The sequence below is a fragment of the Harpia harpyja genome, chromosome 15 (assembly GCF_026419915.1).
Source record: "Harpia harpyja isolate bHarHar1 chromosome 15, bHarHar1 primary haplotype, whole genome shotgun sequence".
Taxonomy (NCBI): domain Eukaryota; kingdom Metazoa; phylum Chordata; class Aves; order Accipitriformes; family Accipitridae; genus Harpia; species Harpia harpyja.
The window spans coordinates 10,833,730-10,846,854 of NC_068954.1; the positions used below are offsets into that span (position 1 = coordinate 10,833,730).

Below are 13,125 nucleotides of genomic sequence, written 5' to 3' on the forward strand. Positions count from 1 at the left end.
AAAGTCACTTATAAAAACTCACAGCTGATCAAGCTGTAGCTTTAACAAAAGCAAAAAGTTACTTTATCTGTATCAAGTAGGTTTTATAAGTCTTCCTAGAAAAGATGCGAGTTCTGAGAATAAACTTACACACCTTGTACTGCAAGGGTACAAATTAATGCATTTCAAGTTAATGGTTTACAAAGTGCTTGAGAACTTGGAGGGAGGCATCCCAGTAACGTATTTTGTTTTACTTCTACTAAGTGACTGCTCTTCTTGTTAGCTGGTTTAGCTATTTGTAGCATATTCTTTTTAAAATTGCTAATCACATTGTTAGGCGATGCTGGAATCCTTCAGAGGTCAAAAGGTCTGGTTTCTTCTGCACTATAAACACTCTACTTCTGTGTGCATCCATACATGTATTATGTATACCAATCCTCATTGAAAATGTATTCACAAAATATGGTTAAATCAATGCTAAAGGAAAACTTAATATGACTACAGGTAGTTAAGTATCCTTCTAGTAAGGTTACAGATGTATTTCCATAACTGTTCTCCTGTTGTAATGAAGGAGCTTCTTTTCTAAAGGGAAAATGCAAGGTTCTTGGAGGGCCTGAGAGGATCGTTTCAAACCTTTACAGTTCTTGCTCCTAGAAATGAAGAACTTCTAATCTAATGTTGTAGAAAGAATCAGAATTTCTTCAAACTTGATCATGTCAAAAAAATTTCTGTAAGACCACTCAGATAACCAGGATTAATTAACTGGTATATCAACAGCCTCAGTCAGTTCCTAAAAGGAGGTCTATTTCCAGTCCTAGGATCATTGTTACTCAGTTCTAACTGCTTCTACCTCAAGTAATAATGAATCTAATTAATCATGATAAGAACTTGAGGCTATTCCTGTGGACGCTAAGACAGTCTGATTGCTTTGGATCTTTTTTTCCATAGACTTGCTCTTTTTTTCACTGATATCAGCAGTAAGGAGCAGCTATAAGATATTTTAGTCAAATGGACTGTCACAATTATAATTTGTCAAAACTGGCTATGTAAAAGGGCATCTCACTGCTCCCCTTCAAAAGAGGTGTATAAGAAGGAGTAAAAATAAAAGTACTGCTTTCTCCTTATGTGGAATAGCAGAGCTTTGTTGCTCAAGCTGTCACATAATAAATCCACTGCCTAAACAACGCTCACTTTTAATTTACCTTTGACATTGCAACGGGCGGTTGCCATCTACTGGTCTCTAAACAATAAGGCAGCTTTGTCCAGTGAAACATGGCTCAGTCTACATTTGGTTTTGATATTTTGCATTACTGATTAAAAAGAAACCCTACAATAAGTATCAGCTCTTCAATATTAAGGTAACACAAATAGAGTATACTCGAGTAGTGAATGAAAATTCTCCTTAATGTCCTTAGGGCTATTTTTATCTCAGCAATAGCTACAAGGACTAGAGAAAGCTAATTGAAGGTAAAGGCCAATGTCAGTGGTAAGAACTAGACAAAACATGTGGGCAAATATTTTGCAATATTTAATTTTAGGTCCCAGGAGTGGTATTTGGAACACAGTTATGGGCTTGGCTTCCCTGTCCCATGCTTGGGAAAGAGTTACAAATCTCAGAATGGGGATTAAAAATAACCCACAGTGTGAGGATGGAGTGACCAAACATTGCCTGTAACTTATATTAGAGGTAGACACCAATATTATACTTACAAAATTGTGCAGGGATGAAGATTTTCTTTTTTTAAATAACAAAAAAACCACATCAAGTTGTATGAGAGGTACTAAAGGTTAGAGAACTCTTCCAGGATATAAGATGTGTGTTTGACAGCCTTCTCTACTTCAGAACATGGAAACCCACAAATCCAAGTTGAACAGCATCACCTCCAAAATGCAGGCTTTGAACTGCAATTGCAGGCAGATCTTGGTGCCTGCACTTGCGATATAAGTAGAGATGCGGACTTGAAAAGAGGAAAGCGGAGCTCTGAAATAAGTCTTGAGCCCAGAAGAAAAGCTGGGGTAGAGAGAAAACATACCACAGGTCCCCTGTGTGAGAACAGGGGAAGGAAAGAGGGCTCATTGAGAGGTATCTGCCTGGGGAAGGGGTGCCCTGTAGTGTTTGACTCTAAGCCTCTACCTCCCCAGTGCATCCTGGCTCTTCTCACACCTGAGCCCTGGAACAGCGCAGCTTTGGGCCTCCACCCCGCTGGAGATGACCTGGAGCCACCAGCTCTATTCGTGGTGCTGTCAGCCCCTCTGCGCCCAGGGGCCAGCAGTGCTTGGTTGCCCCCAAGGGACCAGGGCCCCGGCATGCCTTCCAGCAGAAGAAGCTCTGGCTGGGATTGTAAAAATGCCAACGTGAGCTGCAGCTAGCAAAAAACCCAGCTTGGGCTACTGGGAGTAGGAGGGGGAGGAAAAAAGGCATTTCTGAGGATGCATGACAGCCCTAGGCTTCACAACAAGAATAATCACTGAAATGGAGCTTGTTTAAGTTTGGACAGTAACTGCCTTTCCCTGCCATGTTACAATAGCAGATCTGAGCCCAGGGGATTAAGAGGGAATCTAAAAACCAAGAATTTACCGTAAACTGAGTTAGTGCTTCCTGTCTGGGTCTGCAGACAGCCTGCAGTGGGGCCGCGGAAAGGTGAGCTCGAGGCTCCCCGGTCTCGCTCCGTAAGGACTCAGCATATTCTGGTTCTGCAACTATTAAACTTCGAAAGATTTGCTTTTGTTTTACAGATGTTCTGCATGAAAATGTATTTGGTATCCCACATGTTGCCAGTCAGATACTGAATATCTTGTGTAGTTATCTTACTGTATTCAGGAGGAAGCTACTAGTCTCGTACTGTATGTTCTCTGGGCTGCTCTGTTGAGCTGGGCATAGGGCAGTAACAGTCCCACTCTTACATGTTGCATGGGTGTACTCTTAAATAAAAGAACTGTTAGAGAAGATAGTGATGGAACAACACAAAATAAGAACCACAGCTGAAAAGAAAATAATTACAACTTTCATGAGTACTGATCCCACCGCTGCTTGCAAAGGTCAAGAGTTGTGACTTACAGTTCAGTTTATGAACATTTTATTTTTATTAGAAATATAAAATAATTATTAGAAGGTTTATAATAAAACTAGAAAAGATAATGCTGCTTCTGATATGATTAGAATAGCATTCTGAAGCTAAACAAGCAAATAAGGATTGCATTTTTACCACTAGACACTGCAAACATTAGAAATCAATACAACCAGAGAAGATCCTAAGTGACCCATTGAGAGCAACAGGAGAGTATCTGTGTAAGGGTTCATTCCCCAGGCTGCTGGAGCAGTAACTTCATTAAAAAAAAAACCAACAAAACACAACAAAACCCGAACCTACAAAAAATCAACAGACTTAGACTGATGCTGGCTCCAGGATTCCACATTTTAGCACTGCAGGCAGTTATTGTATCAAGTGCCATTGCTACATTTTCTTTCACCCACTGAGGGAATATCATAAAAATGTCTTCCTTCATTCCTGTTTACATCCACATTTCCTGATTTTATAGCTATATATATACACAGTGTATATATATGTGTATATACACAGCATTCCAAACCTGTCCTGTTTTCTTTTTTCTTTTCCTAGCAGTACTTTAAATCAGCCTCAGCAATTTCTTTGCATTTGTTTGTATGCTTAAGAAATCCTTTTAAATTTTGGAATTCATTTTTCATTTATTTCAGTGTAATTCAAGATTAGATTATCTTGTCCTACATGAAGTCTGTTTTGCAGACTCATTATCAAATGAATGCTGTCATTTTAAATACCAGAATACAAATAAACATTTTCATTAAAACTTTCTACCAAGCAAGTTTAAAAATAGAATTAAAACATGGCTATATTTTCAACTCCAAAATTCTGTTTAATCAGTGAAATGCATTCCTACATTTATTAGTAGATGTATAGTAATACTTTCACTAACACTAAATGGTTTTATTATTTTTAAAACAAACTTTTATTAGACATGCTTAGAGCTTAACCTATAACTTTACATTCACTGTTAGATATCATTCTATAATAAAATAGTGTCCTCTGTACAATTCTTGCCAAAAACATCATAATAATACTGGCCCAAATCATTCCAGTTTTTCTTAGGTGAAAAGGGGACATAGTAACTGAAGGTACTAAACTCAATGCCTTAAAGATTTCACCAAAACCAATACCTATCTTTTAATGAAACCCCGGGCCAGAAGGGATGTTTAAGGCTCACAGAAGGCAGCTACCTTGCCCAGCCTGCCCCACTGCTGCCGCAACAGCATCTTCCCCCTAATAACCCCAAAGACCGAAGGGCTGTTTGCCCGCCTGCCTCTTTTCTTCTTCTTAATCACAAAAGGGAGGGAGCATCCAGCTTTGGTATTGTAGCAGAGCAGAGGACCTGCTCTACTACTAGAGGACTAGGAAAAGCACTCAGAGAACAACAGTCAGGAAGAAAAATAGGGTAACATTGCTTGCAGCAGCTCATGAAAGTTCTGTGGGCTGTCTCTGTCTGTTTGCTTTCTCTGGGTCATGGTATGAAGTGCAGGGTGGAGCTGGGTAGGCTTATCCCTGCATCGCACCAACTGCTGTCAACACGTGTGGGGCAGATCACTCTTCTGCTGCTCTTCCCTCCTGCTGGGGTGGGATGTACTTCAGCATGCAGTCAGGGCCAGCGTGAGGTCAGCCTTTGCCCCTACGTGCCCCAAATATTTTGTTTGTGGAGTAGGCATAGGCTGTAGGATGGGCTCTGGGCCATACTTGGAGGACTGTGAAGTTGATCTCCTGGGGTAAGCTTAGTCAGGGACAAGGGGGGGGGGGTCAGCCTGTCTCCATGCCAGTTACTGCCTAGCTTCTCAAAAAGCTAGGACAAGGGATTAATTTTAACACTCTGTTTAATTATATCCTCACTTTGACTCTGCCAAATATCAAGGAAAAAAAAAGGTTGCCTGGAAAATTCACATAGGTTTATATCTCCAGCTGGTGCTTTATGAAGTTGTAACAAACATGTATTTTGCAGCTAATGCTTCATCTTGTACAATTTTACCAATAGAAAAACTAATGATCTCAGGAAGATAGTGATGTGTTGAGATTGCAATTACTCCCACCTGTATGCTTTGGTTAAAGTTACAAATAGATATGAATAAAAGGAAGGATGAAATGGATTACACATCTTTTCTTGGCCTTCCAGGGGAAGTATGTGTGGGAGATGGGGACCAGGTTTTAATTCCATTTGGTGAAGAAAAGAACTGTGCTTAAAGGCTTGGAAGACTTTTTCTGGTCCCAGATCATAGCTTCCTAATTGCCCTTGTCCATGATGCAGTCAGCTGACAAATTCATGATGTAATGGGGATGTCCAAGAATCACTCTGAAGTAGTATTGTTCTCTTGAATGCAAATTGGATGAATCTACAGATGTTGTCTTCTAATTCTTAGCTCTTAGCCAAAATGAATGGAAAGGCACTCTTATTTACACATATAAACTTCCTGTTTTGCAGTCCACTAACAGGATGTATTACGAGGGAAGAAGTTTTCCAGCTGAACTGGATTTCCATCTGGAGCCAGCTCAAGCCAGTAGGCAAAGCAAGCTGCAGGCTGTGGGGTGTGGGCTGGTGCCTACTTTTCCTGTGCCAGGAAAATGGGAATTGATTATTCCCGTTTGAACAGCTAGTCTCTGCTTCCCACTTGCAAAGCCCTTCGCTCCCAGTGTTACAGGAACAGCAAAGGTATAGCTGGGTGGGTGGTATAGTTCCTCCCCCAGCAGCTCCCGCAGAAAAACAAAGTGCTGCTCTTCCTTCTCGCCCTGCCTTTTCCATTTTCTGCTACAGACACAGGCTCACCCTTGGGCCCCACCCCAGCACTGGGGGGTGCGGATGCACAAACGGCTGTTGGGCCCCGATAGGAGATTAGCTGAAGACAGGGGTCCTGTACTGCAGGAGAGGGAGAGCTGAAAAAGAACTTGAATTTTGCAGTATGAAAAAATACATTATTTCAGCATGATGAATTTTTTTTTTGTTCTGTGTTTGACTAACTGCCTAGGAAAACGGATGCATTGGAAACAGACAAGGTATTTTAGAAGTCTGTAAAACCTGCAGATATAATTAAAGGTAAGCCCACATATGTATGAATATACTGTCACTATTTATGTAATACTTTATGCAATACATGCATAACATTGACACCTACTTTTCAGTATTACAGTGCTCAACCATTTTGTTTATGCTCAGGAAGCAAGCTAGGATTTCCCTTCCTGCATACATCTCTGGCACTGTACATTCACTGTGCTGTGCCCTGTTGCTCTGAAGGCATGTTTGGCACAGAATAAGGTTTGGGTTCTCTATGTGGAAATGGGGGCCAGTGAGTGTTTCTTCATGCTATAACGGTGAGTTAGAATGGGCGTCTTAACTAGGTCTGAGCTGATACGGCTGTGCTGCGGTTTCGTATTCAAATGATATGTCCAGTCACATAGACATATCTTGTTGCTTGTGGTCGGCGCCCTTGATGCTGTGTAAGAACAGGAAATTCTGGGGAGCTTCAGGTATAGTTAAGCTAGAAGAAAAAAATATAGTCTAGTGATTACACAACAAGAGCAGAGATGACCCGAGATGTCCAATGTTACCCTAAGCAAAGTCCACTTGGTGTTGGGCTGCTTGTTCAGAGCCCTATCCAAAGAACCTACTGCAGTTGGGAGGATCAGTATCTGATACGGCAATAGGTAGAAGGGTGTTGACGAACCTAAGACAAGAGAAATTATATAAGCCAAAGTACTGTTGCAGATGTTTCTTCTAGTTTATCCTCTGTACTATGGCTTCTCACTTTTGAAGGTACAGAGAATTTCTAGTTCATGCAAGTTAAGTTGGTGAGACTTTATGCAACAAAATTAAAGCCTATGGATATGCTTTTAGGATTCTTAGAATCTTTTTCCTTGGGAAGGAAAAAAAAAAGTATTCTTCCCACTCTTCCTTGTTCTGATATGGCTGAACTATCTTATTCTAAGTGCACAAAAAAAATACTGCGTCTTATTAAGAGCTCTTGTGATCGCTTCCATTGCCTGGGACATTTCTTTGAACTTTTTTCCCTTTTTAGAAATTAGAGTGTTTACTCATTACTACTTAATATATGAAATGAGTGAGAATCAAATTGATGCTCATCTTTGAGGTTTCATTATTTGTACTGAGTATAATATGCAATCTTCAGTTCTAAGAGCCACAGTCTGCATTCAGCATGAAGAGTTCCTGGAACTTAATCCTCCACTGGAAAGAAAAATATGTTTCTATTGAGAGACGCAGGCTTTTCTCTTAAGATAAGCATTGATAGCCACTCTGTTGTGAACGAAGTGAATGTGAATCTAAAAAACGGCTGACATTATCTCTGGCTTTGCCACTCCAAAGCTATTCACATTCATGTACATGAAGTGATGCCATTAGTTACTCTTGTTGTGTTACAATGATTGTCTCTGGCGGTTGTGACTCTGAGGTATGTTTATGAAGCTTGTTTATACCTCAGCCAATTGTGAGGGGTGAATGACTCAGGGACAAAAGCCATCTTGCCGGTGAAACAAGTCTTCAGCTGACAGCTTCTCAGCCATTCTAGCTTAGACTTACTTAGCAAAGCACTTCCACGAGAGACACTTCTTTCTTAGGACAAGTTCATGAAGATCTGTGCTGCAGGACTGCACATTCCATTCGCTGACACCTCCTCTCATGCATTTCCTTTAAACCTCTTGCAGAACAGCTTCTTTGCAAAAGCTGATCCTGTCTACAGGAGCAATGACCATGTAACTGAATGGCAAGTCAGCATCCCCGCATTTTAGAACAGTAGTATAGTAGTGAGTAAGTCCAAAAATGGGATTAGTGACAAAATTTATTATAATTCAGCTGTGAATTCTCTGGTGGTCCCAAACTGAAGTGTTCTCATTTGCACTAGCTCAGTATGTTATGCCAGTTGCCAGCTAGTCACAAAAACCCCACAGAATAGATGGTCTTTCTTGAAGACACTTACAGTTGCACAGACAGGTAGGGGAAACAGATGGAAATACTACCAGTTTTTTGAGCAACAGAGCAGACTGGGCTTTTCAGCACACTGAGAGCCTGGCTGTTGTCAAATGGGTTTACAGGAATCATACTAAAGGAAGGCCTTTTTGTACCAGTTTTTGCATTAAATGGGAAATTTGAAGGATGCTAAGGTAACTCAGAAGAGTTCTTCCCACACATGGGAAAAAAGCTTAAGGATGTGTAGTTTTAAACATTAAAATTGGACAATGGATGCAGTTGCATATAGTGGGCCCAATGTTTCTGTATCAGAAGAGAGAGGGTTGAGACAGGAATAGGCTGTGAAGCTTGAGATACAGCAGGAGCTGAGTTAACGAACAGGTTACATGGTCAAAAGCAACAGAAGAGAAGAGTCAACCCCAAGTCAGCATGGTGAATAGTTATGGCAGGGAAAGGCTGTGTTTGTGAAACAATGGTGGGGCAAAAGGATGCGTGCACAGGAAAGTCACTCTGTACAAAGAGTCTGCAGCTTGTAAGCACATTTCTCTGAGGCCCTGGGGAGAGGCTAGCCAAAGGGGACACTTGGCCCACTGGGCCAGAGTTCTTATCTCAGTAAACCCTCCTAGGTATTATGGTCACTGCTGGCCTAAAACATGAAATACCGACAGATTCCAAGTCTTGTGAATGTAGTATTTCAGACTCATTGATTTTTTTAATTAATTAATTGTACGTCTGTTGACGAAGTGGAATCCAGAATTGTGCATTGGGTGCCTAGATTTGCTACACAGTATGTGGGAAAATTAATAACTTCGGAACGGGATCTGCTCCTGTAAATGCACGAAACATACATCCAGATCAGCATATCTTAGAGATGTAGCTAACAAGGGACACGCTAAGGATATGAGCCACCATTCCAGGGCCCTACTCTGGAACATGGACAGATAGCAATAATTGCTTCCGAGCTGCAGTGCTGTCCTTCTGTGAAGGTGGTAGGTAGTTAACTGCAGCTGGTATTTCAGAGAACTGAGCAAGGCTCACCCATTTATGACTGCTCCTCTTAAGCAGTAAGATGGTAGCTAGACTGGGGATTAGACTGGGGGTAGTTAGACTTGGGGGTTGGACTAGAGCATCATTAAAGGTCCCCTCCAACCCAAACCATTCTATGATGGTATGACTGCAAGGACAGCAAGGCCATTAAGATCTGAGACAAAGATCTAATTCTTCCCTGCAGAACAGCCCAGCTGCAGCAGGGGGCAGCCAAAGTAGTCTGCTGATTTTTGGGACTCCCTCTGAGGAAGTCAGACCTGTGAATCTTGAACAAGGGAATCAAATCTGGGTGCTCCCCAGTCCTGGGAGTGAAAGGTGTTGCATACTTTGTTTTAAAAGAGTGCAAGCTTTTGTAGGGACCTGCGTCTTTTCTAGAGATGCTTTGAGAAGGTCTACCACATCTAGTTGTTTCATTTTCATGGAGCAATACCTTGGTTTTAATACGGGTTACTTATTTGCTACCCTGCTAGATCTTACAGCACTGTCTGTCAAAACTCCTGGGCGACATGGATATGGTGGCACAGCAGGACAAATTTTGTTCATGTGCGGAGTTTTAGGTCCTGAAGTTTGTGGCTTCAGAAAATGTAGACATCTTCAGGATTAGACACTAGCTGAGTGGGCATGGTTAGGACTGCAGCTTTCAATTTCTGTTAGTGCTCTTCAATTAAGTACCTTGCCCAAGGTCTCACAGGAAGACTGTGGAGGAAGGCAACAGCATCCAGGCTTTCCATATCCCTGGCTACTTTCTAGGCTTGCAGACTGTATATTTGTTTAGTATTTTTCATTGAGGATGCTTATTTACAGAAAAAAACAAACCATAACTGTGTTAATGGGGTTTATCTGAAATGTTTGGAGTGTAAGCAGAGCCCAGTCAGCTGTTAACACCCCCTTAAAAACAGGAATAGCTAGGAAAAGCATTTTGTAATGGAGTGATACCAAGTTAAACTATCTAAAGTATTAAGTACTTTTAAAGTTTCCACTCAGAACAAAAGTAAGAGAGAAAGACTTTTCTTGAACTATTTTAGCGTGAGCCAAAAACTTTAGCGCCATTATTAAATTGTGAGGTGTGTGGTGGTAGAATTTTTGGGGGTTCTTTTTTTTAGAAAAATATTTTAGAAAATAACGAAGTAATTGTATTTCTCAGATCAAATCCCAAAGTGATTGCACTTAAACATTTTTCTGTTTCGTGATGAGGTTGGGTTTTTCAGTACTGAGAAGCAGACCGATGTAGATGTTGTTCAAGTTTATGCTTAAGAAAGGCATGTTGAGTTCTTCCCGAACATTTAATGCTTTACACAAACACTGATCAGAATTATCCAGGACAAATAGGGTCCCCAAAAGGGTCTGAGGTGGAAAGCTGGTGTAACGGAGACCAGCTGCTGTAGGTGTTGGGGATGCCAAGAGCGTAACAGTGTTTTCTTCAGTCCCAGCCAGTCTGCACGAAGGGAAGGGCTGACTGGGAGGCTGTGACTTAGAGGCCTTCTCTCCCCGAGGAAGCAAAGGAATTGGCTTTTCAGCCTTGCAGCCCCCCTGGAGACAGCCCAAAGGTGGCAGTGGGACAGGACACTGGGGATCATAGGGATTAGCCACACGAGCAGCAGCAGACTGCAGACATGTGGGTACTTAGCTGACTAGTATTAAGCTGAAGAAGTCATTTTCATTTCTTGGGAAAACGTTTCTATCTTTATCAGGAGCTGGGAACTTTCATGTTTTTAACCATGTCTATAAATACTGAAAACAGTGAGGGTTTTTTCCTTCGAGTCACCTCTATTTTTAAGAACGCAGTTGGTAGTCACAGACATCTCATCCCCACAACTGCTGCTGCAGCGGTAGCACCAGTACCCGTAGTATTCCTGCGCCCCAACTCACCTGCTCTCACCCTGCCGTACGCAGAGCGAGTCACAGGGACTGCCAGGGCCTGCCTCCTTTCTGCCTACAGAAAAAACGGCCGGTAGCAGTGTTTGGAACAGCCGCCGCAGGACTGGTAACCGGGTTTCGTCCGAAGGTTTCATCTGTGGATCACGTCTGCGTGCTGCTTCCTGAAATGGAGTACTCGCTAACCAGACTCCTTTAAGAACTGGTAGTACGGCAGAATAGCCGGTTTTCTTGTGAAATCTCTGTTTTAAAACATCAGTGACAGCCAGAGCTCCCTCTCTTTTTCAGGGTCTGCTAAATAAGTAGAATTTATGCCCGCATTGAGTCAGGCTACTAAGACCCATCACTAGCCGTGTTTACTAGCATCCAGTACCCTATTTACCAACAGCAACCACCCAGCTGTATCAGAGATCCTACGTTTAACTCTCTCGAGGGAAGGCAACAATTGACTTTTCCCAAGACCGTCACGCAGCTACTATCGGCACAGCAGCTAATTAATAACTACGGTGATGCGTTTCTGTTTATCGTTAAGCCCAAGGTACTTCCCCCGCGGGCGGTGCCGGGAGCGAGGCCCTCAGGAGCCACCGGGTACCCCTGAACGCCGGCCTCGCCTTCCCCTTTGTCTCCTAACCCCAGGCCTTCGGGCGGGCACCGCCTCCCGCCACCACCCCTCCCCGAAGGCGACAAACGAAAACGAGAAAAGAGAAAAAAAAAAAAGCAAAGCGTAAAAGCCCTGTTTTGACCGGTTTGTGTGGCGGGAGGGAAGGGGACGGCCCCTTCCCTCGGTGCCCGCCCGGCGCGGCCGCGCTGAAGGGCGGGCGGGGAGGACGAGGGCGCGCGCCGGCCGGTGGCGCATGCGCGGTGCACGGCGGAAGGGGCCGGGGGCCGCCGCCTCCCTCTCCTTCGCTGCCTCCCTCCCGGGCTGGGGTGCGCATGCGCTGTGGCGGCGGTCGGGGCGAGCGGCGGCGGCGGCGGGGGGAGGTTTGCCGCGCTCTCGCTGTCCCTCTCCCTCCGTGCGCGCCGGGCTCGCCCTCCCGCCATGTTGTTGTGAGCCCCTCGCGGCCGAAGGGGGGGAGGGGAGGCAGGAAGGAGAGGCGCCGAGAGGAGGAGGAGGAGGAGGAGGGGGGCGGCGGCGGCGGCGGGCGGCGGGCGGGTAGGGGTGTCCCAGGGCCCGCTCCGGCTCCATCGCAGCAGCGAGCAGCGCCGCCAGCCAGCCCGTGAGTATCCTGGGGGGCCGGGGCCGCGCTGGGTAGGCCGCGGGCGGAGCGGGCGGGCGGGCGGGCGGGCTCCCCCTTCCTCCAGCCCCCTTTTGTCTCCGGCCTCGGCTGCGCGCCGAGGGAGGGGAGAGGGAGGGGAGAAGGAGGGCGGGAGGGGGCCATGTTGTGGCAGGTCACCGGGCGGCGCGGGGCCTGCTCGGCGGCCGCCCGCGCCTCGCCGCCTTTGTGTCCTCCCGGCTCGCCGGGGAGCGGCGCCGAGGTGGGGAGGGAGCGCCGTGAGGGGGGGCGGCGGCGTGAGGGGGGCGGGCGGCGGCGATGCTGAGGGGAGGGCGGCATTGTGCTCTCGGCGAGCCGAGGGGAGCGGCGGCGACTTGGGGAGCAGTTTCCATCCCAGCGGGGTGTGGGGGGCGAAGTTGTTGCCTGAGAGAAGGCGGGGGCGGGGGGGACGGGGACACACGGGGCGGGCAGGGCCCTCGCAGGCGGGGGGGGGGGAGAGGCACCGGGGCGCGTACACGCGTGAGGGTGAGGGGAGTTTGGGGCAGGCCCGGGGGGGGCGGACACGGCGCCGGGTGTTACAATAGGCTTCGGTACGAAGTGCCGTGGGGCGCCGAGGGAGCCGGGGACGTGGGGGCGTCGTTCCGGCAGCCCCACGGACAATTGCGTGCGTGCGGAATTTGGATAAAATGGGCTTTGTCTACATGGACCAAAAGCGTGAAAACTTGTATTATTTTTCTTCAGTGCTCTTAAGGATAACGACTGCTTTCTGAGGGTGGAGCGAGAAGGCCAAATGCTCTTGGTAGTTGATGCCACACAATGAAGTGTTAGGTTTTAATTTTTCTTCAAACGTGTCCGCGCAGACTACAATAACAAAAAGTTGAGAAAAATGCCAGCTGCCCTGAGTGGATCGTGCTTACAACTAACAGTTTGGGCTTTAATCTCCTTGGCAGTCATTGTGCAAAGATTTTTTTTGGCATTGTTCTCTTTCGTGTATTTCATAACCTCAGACTCTAAT

General features: G+C 45.3%; 1 protein-coding gene across 10 annotated transcripts in view; it reads left to right on the forward strand.

Annotated features, from left to right (window-relative positions):
* The first annotated feature begins 5,912 nt into the window (after positions 1 to 5,912).
* Positions 5,913 to 13,125, forward strand: part of PUM2 (pumilio RNA binding family member 2) — a 77,490-nt gene continuing 70,277 nt past the window's right edge. Inside the window, exon 1 of one of the 10 annotated variants that reach the window (XM_052810268.1) lies at positions 5,913 to 6,090. The gene's annotated coding sequence lies outside the window, so the exon portion shown is untranslated. Of the gene's footprint in view, positions 6,091 to 11,854; positions 12,118 to 12,299; positions 12,373 to 13,125 lie in introns of those variants that run through there. The other 9 variants (XM_052810269.1, XM_052810267.1, XM_052810272.1 and 6 more) reach the window with 9 other exon arrangements.